Raw genomic sequence first — 16,261 nt, 5'->3', positions numbered from 1 at the left:
TCCTGATATTTTTGGTTACTCCTACATGCAAGGCTCTCCTGCTTCAGCAGTCTAAGTTTTGGCTATTCTGACAAACCCAGTTTCAAGCAAGAGGCTTTTTAGGTGTAAGGTTCTTCCTAGTGATTTAACTCCATCGACAATGCAAATGGCACCATTCCCATTCTACCTGCTCATCCCAAAATATTAACCACCCAATCAACAAAGCCTGGTGAGGACTGAATCCACATACCTGAATGCACACAGGCCTTGAGAAGGGTGCTTAAATGGTTTCGCCAGGCAGTGCAAATTGTTACATTATTTATAATTCCTGAATGTAGTTTTATCCTGCTGGATAAACAAGAGCATTTCAGTAATCGTACTTGAGGTGTTGGATGTTTCTTTCCAGAGTTCAGAAAAGCTGAGAATTAAACAGAGTCCCCTACGCTGAACAGACACAAATTGGGCGCCCAGAAGTTGGAAGCAGTTCAAATCCGGCAGTTATTTCTGTTCCTAATCAAGACAGAAGTTATTTGCAAAATTCAACTAGGAGCTTCAAACCTCCTTCATGCATTCAGAAGGACTTTTTAAGCAGCTTGGAAAACATCTAACAGCCTCTGCCTGCTTCCTCCCCTGACCCGTATATATCCAACTATAAAAGCTGCAAGCAGCCTATACAAAAAGCTTTGCCTCTTAGGAAGTGGAACAAAGAACATAACATTCCTGTCTGAGTGCAACAAAAACAGTTTGAACAAGATTTCAAAAGGTCACAGTCACTGCAGACTCCCAGAACTGGAAGCATCCAGTTGCAATTCAAGCTTTGCAGCTCATCTCTTTCAAGCTTGAAAGCTTGGCTAAGTTTGCAAGTCTTCTGGGGACGCTAAGCAGAGCACCAACAGAGGGCTTCAGCTCCAGACACCGGCTGCTTCTGAAGCCAAAGAAAACAAAGCAAAAACTTGAAGTACTGAGGATTAGGGGATCTATGCAAGCAAAATCCCACTTCACCCATCATTTTCAGCTAGCTGCCCAGAAAGCATCACACTTCGTATTATGCTTATGGCTTTCGTATACGAGCATCTTCTAACTCGTGCAGCTTTCACAAAGAACCAACTGTTTACTGCACAATGAATTCACTGACATTTGAAATAAAGAAATACCCTGAAATAGCTGTGGAAGACAAAATGAATAAGAGGTTCTGCAGAAATTGATGATGGTTTTTTCTTGGGTTTTATTTTGGCCAATTCTTGCCACCTAAAGAAGAGGCCAATAAAACTTCAGGATCCTTTTCTAATTGTTGAGAAACATGCAGGAAATGATCGCTCCATCAATCACTACTTGGTGACAAAATGTTACTCTCATAGGTGATAGAACAGCTGCTCTGCTCCTCGAAAGCTAAAATACCTACAAGGCAACACAGAATATCTGAAAGCTGCAGTTGCTCTGCTACCCATGCACAAAGTGGGGACACAGATTAAGTGAACAAGTGGCATGAAGCAGAGATTTGATCTTGACACCAGACTGCACCTCTGTCGCCTTCCACGTGACGCACACACTCAAGCTTACCAACTCCCCGACCCAGCAAAACACATCCAAGCTGTGACATGACCATGACATTCCTTTCTGTCTGCTCATTCACCGTTTCTCTGCTCTGCTGAGCAGCTGAAGAACACCTATTCCAGCTGGTTTGTCTTTGCCCCACCTGCTTAAAGTTCACAGCAAAAAGGAAAGGTATCTGCCCTGTGTATCACTGGATGCAATAAAAACACACTGCAAAACTTTCAAGGCTGTTTGCTTCCAAAAAAATAATTGTCAGCCACCACCAGGTCAGCAGGCCACCACAAGGTCACAAAGTGCTGTCAATTGTGTAACTTCTCCAACATCACACTGAAATTTTGATAACAAGATAGTAAAACTACCTCCAGCTTACCTTACCAGGTAAGGTAATGCTTGCTTCTGCAACAAGAAACCAACAGCATATGCCAGTGACATGCCAAGTTTGACTCATAAGATTCATTAGCATCTTTACAGAGCTTCTTGTTTGCTTTTTCATATTTCCTTTTGTGCAGAGTGAAAGAGATCCTCTAATTTACATGACCTGCTTCCAGTACTGCTACAATTGAGTTTTAACATGCTTCTCATTTGTTTGTTTTCTCTCTTAAGAAAAAAAGAAAACAACACACAAACATCCTGGATTTTCCCTCCTTATTGCACAGAAACAATTTACTCATGTGCTCCCTGTCCCTCTTAGACTTTACAACTTAAGTTTTAGTTGAAGTGTGGATGCCCCATTCCTGGAGGTATTCAAGGCCAGGTTGGATGTGGTGTTGGGCAGCCTTATCTGGTGCCTGAATCAGTGGCTGGGGGGTTGGAGCCGGATAATCTTTGAGGTCCTTTTCAACCCAAACCACTCTGTGATTCTAAAATTCATATTTAGAAAAGTAAGAAATACATAATCACTTCTAAAGGGTGACTTCCAGTATTATTTGTTTCACATTTTCAAAGGTTCAGAAAAGCACCTTGACTCAATCCCACTAACACTAATGGGTGGGTTTAAATCCCATTCCCACTATGGGGGCAAACACCTCTGTCAGGTCTGCACTCAGCACACCTGAATCTACCCAGAACCCCAAATTAATGCCTCAGGAAAATCAAGGCAACCCCTTTGCCTCAGCTCAACCTCGCTGGCTGTCAGCCAGTCCAGGGCCAGTCACACAGCTCAAGAGGACCTCAGGCAAATGAGAATCAGGTCTCCCATCTGTGAGGCAACCGACTTTGCTGGCCTCTTCATCAGACCCTCCGGGCTGTTTTCACTCTCTCATGAGAATCTGGGATAGAGTTATGTAAAACAGATTCCTCGCCCTTAATTAAAATAGAGTTCACATGCACAACCTGCTGAAGGCAGCATTTAAAAAAAAAGAATAAAAAAAATAAATCACTTCTGAGGGATAAGTTGCTTATAAATTTAAAAAAAAAAAATCTCCGTGTGTACTCAAAGGAGTGTCAAATGTTTGCCAGGCACCTGGATGATCACTTCCCCTGAAAAGCTATGGAAGAGAGAGAGCACTGGGGAAAAGAAAGTCACATAGGCTCTTGCAGAAGCAGTGGAGGTGGGATTTGCCCTGCATGGCTAAGAGCTGCAAAGCCTGCCACCAAATTCCACCTATTCTGAGGCCATGTGTAGCCATTCTTCTCCACAGTGCCAACACATTCTTCTATCCATTTAAAATCAAACCTCACAATTTCCCTGGTTCTAATAGCGTGGGATCTAAAGGACAAGTTTCACACTTTCAGTTTTACACACTGACTTTACCATTTAAGCCTCGCTTATATTCCCTCTCCTCACCAAACAGCTTTTTGCCTCTCCTGTAGGGATGCAGTTCATCTCTGAGACCCTTCTAGCTGCCTTTCTGTTGCTCCACTGCCTTCAGAGACCAGAACTACACAGCACACAGAAGGTGTACAACAGCAAAAAGATACCACTGACCCAATACCAGATGAGGAAGATGGCTTTTTTGGTTACTGCTACGTTGGGATGTTTCCCTCTCCATCCTGAGAAGTGAAATTACACCCAGAGTTTTACTTAGAAGCACAGAATCATTAATGTTGGAAATGATTCTACGATCATCAAGTCCAACCCTAACCCTTCCCCATCATGCCCGCTGTCTTTCAGTGCCACATCTCTGTGGTTGCTGAGTCAGCATCCTTAGAGGTGTTCCACCACCTCCCTGTGCCAATGCCTCACCACTCTTTCTGAGAAGAATTTTTTCCTAATATCCTACTTGAACCTCCTCTGATGCAACTTGAGGCCATTATCTCTCGTCCTATCATTGTTACCTGGGAGAAGAGGCCAACTCCCACCTCGTTACAACCTCTTTTCAGGGAGTTACAGAGAGCTATAAGGTCTCCCCTAAGCCTCCTCTTCTCCAGACTGAACAATCACTATTATCCACGCAGTTTTCAAACTATAAAACCACCTCTGCTCCAAGGTTGGAAGAGTTTCACATCTTGACAAAAGTCTTCAGAAATTCCAAATAGACTTCATCCACTTTAACCACCTTCTTAACAAGACCCCACAGAATTTCACGGGGTAGTGCAGCAAGATTTTCATTTTCAGAAGCCACACTGACTCTTTTCCAGCAGAAAACATTTACCCATGTGTTCAGAGATCCATATTTCAGATCTGAAAACTGGTATCATGACTGTGCAGTGTGTGGTTCCCAGGAACTCCTCAAGAGTCCTTTTTATAGATGGGAATTACACTGGCAACAACCCAGTCCTCTGGCATAGCAGGAGTCCACAGCAATGAATGATACAGCCTGGCCAGCAGTTCTGCAGTTTCACGTTCAAGTTCCTCAGGACTCTGAGTTGAATGCCACTCAATCTTGCTGACTCATTTATTTGGTCTAATTTTTGTTTTATATTTACCTCAAATTAATTTTTCTGACCTGCTGGTTACAGTGTGCTTGGTGCGAGCATGTCTGCAATATCTTCAGAAGTTAAGAGTGATAGAATCAAACCTCTGGCAGACCTTCATCAACTCCAACTGTACCCAAACTCCAACTTTCTACACAACTGTCATCAAACACCCCCAAGTGTACCCTAAGAATCATTTGAGTTGGAAGGGATTTTTAAAGGTCATCTAGTCCAACTCCCACCCTACCTGCCTGCACAGGCACTTGTAGAGCACAGACCAAAATTTTCCTTCTTCCACACCCTCCATTCCATGCCACTTAGACTCTGCAGAAGGCCATAAACACTCCTGCCCTCCTCATTTTATAAAATTATCCATGTACATAGGCTTATGACTTCCTCACAAGTCTATCTTGCTAGCCCCACAGCCACCCTTGCTGCTTCTCCTCAATTTCCTCCTGTTAATCTGCTAGAAAATAACAGGGATCAAAGGCAGCAGTTACTTAAGAAAAAAAAAAAAAAAATACTCACCTCTCAGGCTGACTAGTAACATCAGACCCAATTTCCAGAAAGATATTTAAGAGTTTTTAAAAATACTTTACTAGCTTGGGTGCCAAATCCCAACAGCTTCCAAGGGAATCAAGCGCCCACAAGCTTTCTGGGTTCCCACTAGATGCCTACCCACAGCTTTTAGAAATGCTCTACTTTTGTTCTCAAGGTTAGAAATGCTGCTAAGACAATCCCTGAATGTCCCCACTGACACCCGTAGGCTACTGCCAGAGTTACGCCCCACGTTATCAAAAACACCTTTTTTGCTTTTGTTTCTTCATGTACAGATCTTACTGAATATGTCCTGCATAGTTCCTGACAATGTGAAAAATTCTCATCTTGTTTTCATCCTGACTACGGGCTCTGAGGCACAGATACTGCCAGCCTCTCCACCCATATTTCAGGCTATTCAGATATATGTTTTCCTGTTCTCTTTTGCGCCTGCTGCTTCTGTGTTGCCCTTTTCACCTGCACTACAGAAGAAAGAACACTACCTCTCCAGCATGCTTGTTTTATTCTCCCTGTGAGCCTTTATAAGCAGTGCTGAGGTGGAAGGTGACAGAAAAGGTCAGCACCTCAATGAGGAAGCCAGGATGGTTTGTACAGGAGATGACTCCTGCACTACACTATTTTAATTACAAACTAGAGACTGCAAGGAAAGAGCACTGGAAAACAACAGGATTATATAAAAACACGGGTTAGTGGGAATGGCAGCAGCATTAGCAACTTAATTTTGTCTTGGATTAAAACTTGTTTCAGCTGGACACCAAGAAGAAGTTTCGTCTTAGTTGAACGCTTCTAACCTGCTATGGAAAGCATCCTTTCAATTTTGAACTATCATTTCAAGATTATTGGAAGCCATGTAATGCTCCCAAGACATTATGCAAGAGACAGGAAAAACCCCAAAATGCTCTCGTACATTACAAAGTGGATTTTGAAAGCATCCTCTGGTCAAAGTCCTTAGAGCATGGCAGGGATTGCAAGTACTGTGCTTCCACACTGTATCACAGAGCCCAGGCTGAGGAGAAGAGCAGAAAGACAGCAGTAGGAAATGTATGTGCCAGTTGGGATTTTCTGTCAAGCCCTTTGTCTCTGAAATGTATTTACTAAAGACAGAGAACCAGTCAGAGAGTTAAATCCCATTTTGTTGCAAGGATTTTCAGATACTGAGCAGAAGCAGAAGCAGCAGGAGCTGAATGTGCATGGCGTAGAGGTTCAGAGAGCTTGGGGGCAGATGAAGTTAAGAACAAAACAACAAGAAATGAAATCTACACACAGCAGGCACCCCAAAAGCAGGCAGATCTTTCAAAAGTAAAAACACTTATTTATGAATTAACTCTGAGAAGCCACCAGATTTGTTCTCGTGTCTTACAGTCCTTACAAAGAATCATTAAGGTTGGATAACCACTAAGATCACCAAGTTCAACTACCAATCCATCCCTACTACGTCCCTCCCTCAGTGCCACATCTCCACAGTTCATGAACACCTCCAGGGATAGTGCTTCTACCACCTCCCTGGGGGGTCTGTTCCAGTGATTGACCATTCTCTCTAAGAATAATTTTTTCCTAATATCCAACCTAAACCTCTGGCACAACTTGGGGCCATTACCTCTTGCCTTATCTCTGTTATCTGGGTGAAGATACTGACCCCCACTTCGCTACATCCTCCTTTCAGGAAGTTGTAAAGGGCAATAACGTCTCCCAGACTCTATTCTTCTCCAGACTGAATAATCCCAGTTCCCCCAGCCATTCCCTATAAGACTTGTGCTCCAGAACTTTCATAGCTCTGTTGCCGTTCTCCAGATATTCTCCAGAGCCTCAACATCTTCCATGTAGTGAAGGGCTCAGAAATGAACACAGCACTTGAGGTACAGCCTCACCAGAGCTGAATGCAGAGGGTTGATCAGCTCCTGCTCCTGCTGCCAACACTATTTCTGATTCAAGGCAGGATGCCATCGGCCTTCTTGGCCACCTGGCCACACTGCTGGCTCATGTTCAGCTGAGCATCAACCAACACCCTCAGATCCTCTTTCTCCATGCAGCTTTCAGCCACTCTGCCCCAAGCCCATAGTGCTGCATGGGGTTGCTGTGACCATAGTGCAGGACCCGGCACTCGCCCTTGTTGAATTTCATCCCATTGGCCTCAACCCAGGAGTGCAGCCTGTCCAGGTCCCTCTGAAGGGCCTCCTTACCCTCAGGCAGATCTACACTTCTTCCCAGACAGCTGTCATCTGCAGACGTACTGAGGTCCACTCAATCCCCTCATCAATAAAGACACTAAACAGGGCCAGCCCCATCCAGGTTCCTAAGCCACAGAAGCTCTAGGACCTTTAATACTACACTGCATGTCGCTCTGTTAAGTATTCTGCCAGCTCAGCTCACAGGCAAGTGCTGAAGAGGAAAAGCAACCTTGCCTTTGGATGGCAGCATGCCTTGATGAGCTCAGCTCTGTCAAGCTTTACCCTGTATCATCACTTCCCAGGCAAACTAAAGCACACTCCCAGCAGGTGGAGAGGGAGACATCTCATCTTCTCACCACGTAGTCCATCTCCAAGAAAATGCAAGTTTGGAGTTATACTTTTAACGTGGTCAACTAAAAATGAGTATTAAAAGGAAAACAGCTGCCAACTGTTACTACATCTTCACTCTGTAGTTTTGTAATGAGATGGGGTGGAGGTGGCCAGTTTCTGGAAAAAGGCAAACAAGCATCTAATCTGTTCATCAAGAACAATGCAATACCAACCACAGAGTCTCTCCTTCTGAATTTGTAGGGTTAGTTCCTAAGGAATTTAGGATCGCAGCTCTCACAGAGAGGACAAACAAAAACTAGTGTAAGTTACGCTACAGAAGCCTTTCACTGCTCACCCCATTCACATCCCAGTGGAAAGAAAAACGTTAAGTTCCCAAACAGAGAAATGTGTTAATTTATTGAATCATTAAGGTTGGAAGAGACTACTAAGATCGTCTAGTTCAACCATCAACCCATCACCACCATGCCCACTAAACTGCTGAGAAAGGAGGTTGACAGAACAGAGATCACACATACTCATCCTACTGGATTTCAGGGGATTTACCTTTGCCTACAGGAGCTGCAGATGGAACAGATTTTAGGATCTCAACTCTTCAAAAACAAACACAGCTACACCGCAAGTAGGATGAGATCACCTTGCTGAAGTCACTGCTCCTGGATACTGAGCCAAAATAACAGGGTGGGATTGTGAGAGCAACTGAACATCAGCAGATATGAAAGATCTGCACAGCAATACTAAGCACGAAGCTGATGACAGAAATAAGTATGATGTTAAAGGCATAAAGCCACTCACTGCTCAGATGAGATTATTTTAATCTCTGTGACCATTATCTCCTGAACTGATGCATTTATGCTGCTTGAAAGCATATGAACAAATTTTTCCGTAACTGTGGAAAGAGAAAAAGCTTCACATGAGCACTGGTGGTGGCATTTGGACTAGGTCCGAGGATGAATAAGTATTGGACCAGAAGGCAGGAAGGGCTCTCTTGCAGGATGTACCTAATACCTAATGTTACAAAGGATTTGTTCCTAAAAAAGCAAAAGGGCATCTAAAATAAAGCTGATAATGTGAATTAAGCAAAAAAAATAAAAATAAAAAAAATCATGATCCTGACGATACTCAAATCAACTGCAAGAGATGAGGAAAACTCCAGCTGAGATCATTTCAATATTATTATTATTATTATTTTAAGCAGCCTATAACTTTAAATGAAGTCATCGCAGACAAGAAAAGGCATTTTTGGTCGGACCAAGTCAATGACTAAATTCTTACAGATATGGTCATCGCTTCTGACTGTTTTTTCTTTTGCAACCCCTGGACACAGTTCAGAGACACAAACACAGAACAAATGAAAAAGCTGGCACTCAGAAGCCATCAACAACAGAAAGAAAAAGGTAATGGGATTTCTGATCTTTAAACTTCTCCTTAGCTTCTGTTCCTGTCCCTCTCTCCAAAACCCCTCTTCACCATGCGTAAATCAGAAACAAGTTTTGGGAGAGAGAGCTGTTAATATGAGCTGGCAGGATGCTGTTTCAGCAAGTATAACTTTCATGCAAGCCAGAAGTCCCACTATGACAGCACAGTGAGTCACCTGATGACAAGTTATTGAAGCATTTAGGCACTGTTTTTAATTCTAAAAATTGACACTGCTTTGCTGTGTCTAACTGGAGGATGTGCCTTTATTGAACCTAGAATTCAAACACTGTCTCTGGCCGTCTGCCTCCATTTAAAGTCAGCCTACACAGAAGAATATACTGCTTGTGTTCTGCTTTCATAGAATCATACAATTCTTCCGGCTTCCAGAAAAGCCCTGAAGGAATCCAAGCTTTTTTGCTTTTTCTTCTAGAAGGAAAAGCAATTCCCAGCCCTATCCTCACCTCTTCAGCCTTTCTGAATGACATCAGCGTATTTAAAAATTTCCATGTCCCATCAGCAAAACTGCCTTCTCCATAGAGGCAGGCCATGAGTTTCTTCCCCCTATCCAACCTTTATCCCCCTGCAGAGCCCTGAAGCAGCTGCTTCTTAGTGGGGTGGAACACAAAGCACACTACCTCCCTACTGCTCATCTTCAGCATCACAATGGTTTAGGACTCCATTTCTCATCAGCCTTGTGGGTGTCCAGGGAAAGTAGAGCTGGATAGGAGATGAACAGTGTTACTGTAGAAAGGGGGAAAAAAAAAAAAAGAAGATATAGGCCTTAAGAGATACAGTGAAGGAATGAAGGTGGGAGGAAAAAAAAAAATCAAAAGCATACAGAAGGAATCACAGATATATCCCAAGTTGGAAGGGACCCAAAAGGATCATCGAGTCCAATACCTGCAGAAGTTAGTTCCCACATACACACCAAATTACATTTAATATGACTGTCAGTGCTCCCAGATACGAAAGGAGAGACAGCAGTTTGACACTGCTAGGCTTCAGCTCCATCAAGATGAAATGTCAGCTTAATTTTGCTCATAAAATGTCTTCAAAGTCTTATTTAGGAACATGAGATAGGGATTGAAGGCAGCCTTGAAAAATAATGCTATTCCCACTCTCTCAGACTCTTTTGGCACTGGTTTCATAGTAGAAACCATAGAAGAGACTTCTGCTGCTTTTTAGGAGTTTAATACGACCTTTTTAATCATCATCCCTGCTATTAAGGGATTCAAAGTAGCATAGAAGAATTTGTTAAGATACAGAAAAGTAAGAGATTGCAGGTTTTTCACCTGCCATCTTATTACCAAAACAAATAGGCTGATGAGAAATTTGATGAGCCAGAAATTAGAAGAGATTTTTTTATTAGATCAGTATAAGTGCAATATAGTGCTGCAGTACCTCCTCCTTCTTCCTTTCACTTCTCTGGCTTCTGTAAGGCTATCAACTGATGATTTTGGTGACTGAGCAGAACTAAGTTCATAGCATCATAGAATGAAGCCCCTTATCATCACTGATGGGTTGACAGTTGGACTGGATCATCTTAAAGGATTTTTCCAACCTTAATGATTCTACAATCTGCTGCTGTGGTTGCAAGGCCACAGGAGCAACACTGAAATTGAACTCACATCTCATTCCCAAGTGGGATTGAAGACAAGCGCAATAGTAGGGCAAGACAGGGATGTGAACTCTAAGTTTGTGGTTAACATTTTGTGGTTTTAACAGGAAAGTTTGCTTTCCTGGGTAGTCTGGCAATAGAATTCAATCAAACTGTTGTGGAAAAAAAGAGTTAGCAGTGACCACATCCATGAAAATGCCATTCGGTACAGTCCTCAGAGAATCCATAGTAAACAATCATTCCGGGGTCTTTGTTTTAGGACTTTATCTTCCAGCAGCCTCATTCTTGCACAGAAACCAAATATTCCTACAGCAATTCCTGATTTCAGCAAGAAGTGCCAAGAGTGGAGTGCCTCAAACCACCTCCAGGAAATCCTTTATTAGAGATATTATTTAAACAAAGTCAGAGATCCACATTGGAAACAAGCCTGAAGTCATCAGACACGTAGACTGAAAACTACATTTCTGTATTATAAAGGCCATATAACTTATTTCTAAACATAAAGAAAAACGTGGCACTCTTCATGAGCCAACACTCCCATTCACACTTGTTTCCTGAGCTTAAATAAAGGCTTATTTTTATGTGCTGTGTTTCAAATGGATCTGCCTGATTTTCTAACAATTAGTCAGTATTTAAATATCTGCCTTTTGACCTCAATTGCAGAGTCTTTGTTTCAACGATACACTGATTTGGGTCACTCTCAATTAAGGTACCTTTCATTTAGTACATACTACGTATAAGTAAGTCTTGCAGTTTACTGAAAACAGTGGCCTACTAAAGATAACATTTTGCTGAATAAGACATAGCCAAACTTGGGCTACAGTAAGAGTTAACACATTCTGTGGTTTGCAAAGGAAATGATGCTAAAACTCAGCTTGAGTGAGGTGTTCCTGAAAGAATAAGGATGTATAACTTGTTCTATTTCCAGAAGAAACTGCAAAATGTAATGGGTGTTTTATAATTGAGTGTCTTATTAAAATTAATGAACTAATCAATATTGCATTTCAAATTCTGACATGCCCATTTGCTGCTAATTCCTTTTTTTCCTATGCACTCCTTGGTCTTTGCAGCTGCTACCTGACTGTTAAATTTACCTTTTATTATGAAGGAACACCAGAGTTCAGACTCAGGTGAGCAGCTCAATGAACTAGAAAAAGCAAAAGATAAATTATAAGTCTGGCCTCGTATTTTTTTCCCCTTTCTACCTCAACACAGAGGGTTACAGAGCTCAGTAATGGCCTCAAGCACATGCTGCACCTTACAAAGAATCACAGCCACGAGCTGAAACAAACCCAATAGCCTCAGTAGTAGTGACTGGATTTACTGAGGCAGAAAGATCTACTCCTTCCCACTGATGATGGAGGAAACCAGTTTATCCTTCATTCCAAACAAGACTGAATTATGGATGCACATGAATTCTACACTCAGCTCTGACTTACAGCTTCTCCAAAGCAAGACTGAAATAAGACACTCTTGAAATACCTACTTAAGGCAAAGGATAGATTCATTCTGGCACAAAGCCTTTGAATTGAGCTTGCTGGTGAAACTGCAAAATGTTCATTTACAGATAGCTGGGAAAAATAAATTCAAGTTTTATAAAAGGAATTACTTTTCTTCTCTTTCTACAGAGGAGTTTGGCACTCATATTTTGAGAACGCGCATTTGATAATCTGCAAGCGTAGAAAATAATTTATATTGGAAATTCTTTATGCTAAAAAACCAATAAAGTATTTCACATTGTACAAAGCTTTCTGCATACAAACGAGTAAAAAACCACATGCAGTAAGACACCAGTTCCAATGAAATACGCTTCTCACTCCAGCTCCTGTTTCATGAATAGAATCCAAGCCCTGAGAAACGGGTTCCATCTTGTAAGAGAGCCACCATACAAAATATCCTTGTGCCACTTATAGATGTTAAGAGAAACAACTGTTCAAACCCTACTCACACTTCCAGAAAGTAACTCCAAGTCCCAAAGTGGTGCTGTTACAACTCTGGAAGCTAAACTGAGTCTTAAATTTTTCTATCCAGGAATTGGACCTGATGATCCTTATGGATCCCTTCCAACTCAGGATAGCCTGCGACTCTATGATTCTATTTGATTTTCCTTCTCTCTGCTGCCATCTGGAAAGTCACCAAGAGCCATGATTCTACCTCATCTGTAAAGTGTGGAAAGGCACTACATACATCAGGCAGGAGACAATGCTTTAGGTGAACCTGGATGACACTCCCTGCCCTAAAAACACAAATATGAACAGTTGTTATTTTTATACTCCATTTTCCATTTAGATTACATGTATGGATTAACTTTATAAAGAAGAGAACAGAGGATGAAACAAGGTTTTACGCCCCACACAATGCATACCTGCCTCTTGATTTCTGTTAGCCTCATAGTTGAAGGCCAAGATCAAGATGTTAGTAGCTACATCATGTACTTCAGTGTACATATATACATACACACACAATATATCACATGCCACACTTCCTATACCTTAACTGGGATCATAAAGTGTTATTGTGGGAGAAATTCTTTCCTTTCTGAAAGAACACTTGATTACTGCTTCTGCAATCTTCTCATTTGGTCTCTTTTACCCAAAATAGGACCTTTCTTCTATCCCATCAGCATTTTCTCCTCCTTGACAAAAGGATGCCTCACTTACCACCACCTGACTTCAGTAATTCTAGAAGAGAAGTAGGAAAAGCAATGATTTTTAAGGGAGTTATATCAGTGTAAGAGCGAAATAAGCTGGCTGTGTAGCAGGTCCAAAGAGCACAGATTGTGAGAAGCAAGGAAACCATGGAAGGACAGTTACTGTTTAACCTGTGTCTCAGACAAGATGTAAGAGATACAGAAAGGCCGTCGTTTGCTATATGATGGGAAGAACAGAACACGTGGATTGCCAGCTTAAACAGCTACTCCAGAGCCTCAGTAATTTACGAGAAGTACATTGGTACATAAACAAGACCTGAATACTTCCACTGTTTCTTTGAATTCCCCTGGAAACGCACTTCATCGGATAGCTTTTTTGTTTCCTCTTGCACCACCCCAGCAAACAATTGCTAAAACGAAAGGAGCTAGAGAAAGCTATGCAAGAATACCAGTGCATTTGTTAGCACAGCTGCTTGGATCCTCAAATCGAGATGAGGAAGCAATATTCTCAGCTAGCTGCTCCACGTACAACACAGTAACAGTGAGATCCAGGGGAGCAGCATGAGCACAAAGAGCAATCTGCATTTTTAGAGTGCAACTCACTGACCTATTTTAAAACACCTACTGGGGCATCATAGAATCATTATGGCTGGAAAAGACAACTAAGATCACCAAGTCCAACAGCCAACCCATCACCACAGCCACTAACCCATGTCCTCAGTGCCACATTTACACGTTTCTTGAACACCTCCAGGAACGGCGACTCCACTGCTTCCCAAATGATGATAAATTATAATACGTAGCATGTCCTGTAAGAGCCTTTTTCTTTCTAATGAGTAAATCCTGGTTAGCATAAATAGTGTTGGGGTGTTTCAAGCTACCTATTCCTAAAGAGCATCACATGCCTTTTGCTCAGGAGGGAAGAATTGATCGCTGTGCCTTACGTGCTGCATCACTGAGCATCTGCTGCCAGCCCTGGTTCTGCTCCCACTGGGAATGGGGCTTCAAAGCACCTCCCCCCAGGTGAGAGCTGTGCAAGTCCATATGAAATGCAACACACTGGATAATTTTCTCCATAAGCACAAGCCCTTGCATCAAGCAGAACACTTCTACATCCTTCCCAATTCCATATAGAGGTTGAACACGCAAGCAAAGTTCCTGGGCAAGCACAGAAAAAGGCACAATACATTTCTGACACGTAGAATTCTTTCCCCTTCCCAACGAGGTAAAAAGCCAACAAGAGAGATTCTTGCATGTGTCAAAGGTCTAACAATCCAAGACTTAAAGAAATACAGCTTTTGTTTACAGATGCTTGGTCTCAGGCTGTTTTCTTATTCTTCCTCACAAAGCATGGTTGTTTTTCAGACCCTTTATGAAGTCTAAATACTTCTGTTATCACGTGCTGTTGACAGGATGAACTGTAAACCCAGATCACTCAAAGGGTGGAGCTCAGCATCGTTTCTGTTTTGCTAACCAGAAAAGTCTATTTTTATAGGTGTTTCAATATGCTCATAAGAATGTAAGGGAACTGGGCCATCACAGCTATGGTTACAAAATAACGAAACTTCCCACACCTATGAAGGTGCAAAACAGAAAGAAGCCACACCGAAGCTCACTCATATCTAAAGTTAAACAAAAACAAAACTGCTTAAGAAACCAGGTGTAATTCATGCACTTGCTGTCAAAGCTGAGGAAAGCTCTGCACAGATCTGGGAAAGGATCCACAAGAATCAGCAGTAATTCAACAGATCTCTGGAGCAAAACAATAAGTTTGTAATTCCAATGCAAGCAAAGCAGCCAGAAAAGCAATAGACAAGCAGTACATTTTATCATAAAATCATAGAATCATTTGAGTTGGGAGGGACCTCTAAAGAACCATCTGATCCAACTCTGCTGCAATGAACAGGGACATCACAGCTCCATCAGGTGCTCAGAGCCTCACCCAGCCTGACCATGACTGCATCCAGGGATGGGGCACCCACCACCTCTCTGGGCAACCTATGCCAGTGCCTCACCATCCTTGATGTAAAAAACTTTTTCCTTATATCCAATCTAAATCTCCCCTCTTTTAGTTTGGAGCCATTTCCCCTTGTTCTCTCACAACATACCCTGTTACAGAGTGTCCCCTTCTTTCTTACAGCCCTTTTCTGCCTAATCCACTGAAAACACAGAGGGAAAAGTAAGGTCTAACCACCCAATGGACACACACATGAGCTGTTCCACACAGAGGAGTTTTTCTAGCCTTATCCTAAAAAGCTTTGAGCAAGACAAAAGCACCCAAACAACAGGAAGGCTGTTAGAGCAGTGATGCTCGCTGCTGCACCAGGCAACACCAGGCAACTCCAGGTAAGGAGAACAGGGAGGCGGTTCAGTGAAAGGTACCCGTGAGTCACTGTACAAAGAGTAATTGCAAGCAAGGAGAACAAACACGCTCCCTCCCGTGCCCAGCACAGCCATTTCACCAGCTACAATGTCTGCTTTCACTTTAAAAAGCTTGGCTAGAACTAAACAGCTTCTACAGTTGTTCTTACATACGCACACAGTGTATTTAATCACCACCTAAAGTACATGCCTTACAGCTGGTAACAAGCAGAGGTCTTGACATCTATTTATTTATAAATCTTGTTACTGGAGGTAATGTCTGAGTATGGATCAAGTAATGCCCAGCAGAAGCAGATGCACCGTGACACACACACGGATGGAGCCAGCTCTTCCCACTAATCGTGGATTTTAAGCCCTCTGGATAACAAAAGCAGCAAAAGCAAGGATTGCAGGCACGGGAGAGCTGCAGGTTTCCATGCACTGAGGAAGGGACGAGAGTTGCTGCCCCTCGCCCTGCGGTGCTGCCTCTCATTCGGGCTCCCAGGAGCACCCAGAGGTGCCACCCAACTCGCAAGGTCTCCTCGCTGCCGTTCGCTCCCTTATCCGAGCCGGAGGGGGGGGGGCTGGGACCGGAGGACCGTGGGGAGGTCCCGTTTCGAATCCAAGCCGTGCCACGATCTTAAGTTCAGCTTTGCTGTTAAGATCTCGAATAACAACAGATCTCACACACTCACACATGGAACGGGGGGGGGCTAAGGAGAAACACGCTCCCTCGTCTGCATCCCTGCC

The sequence above is a fragment of the Meleagris gallopavo genome, chromosome 1 (assembly GCF_000146605.3).
Source record: "Meleagris gallopavo isolate NT-WF06-2002-E0010 breed Aviagen turkey brand Nicholas breeding stock chromosome 1, Turkey_5.1, whole genome shotgun sequence".
In the NCBI taxonomy this organism is placed as follows: domain Eukaryota; kingdom Metazoa; phylum Chordata; class Aves; order Galliformes; family Phasianidae; genus Meleagris; species Meleagris gallopavo.
Note: the sequence above shows the minus strand (reverse complement) of the source record.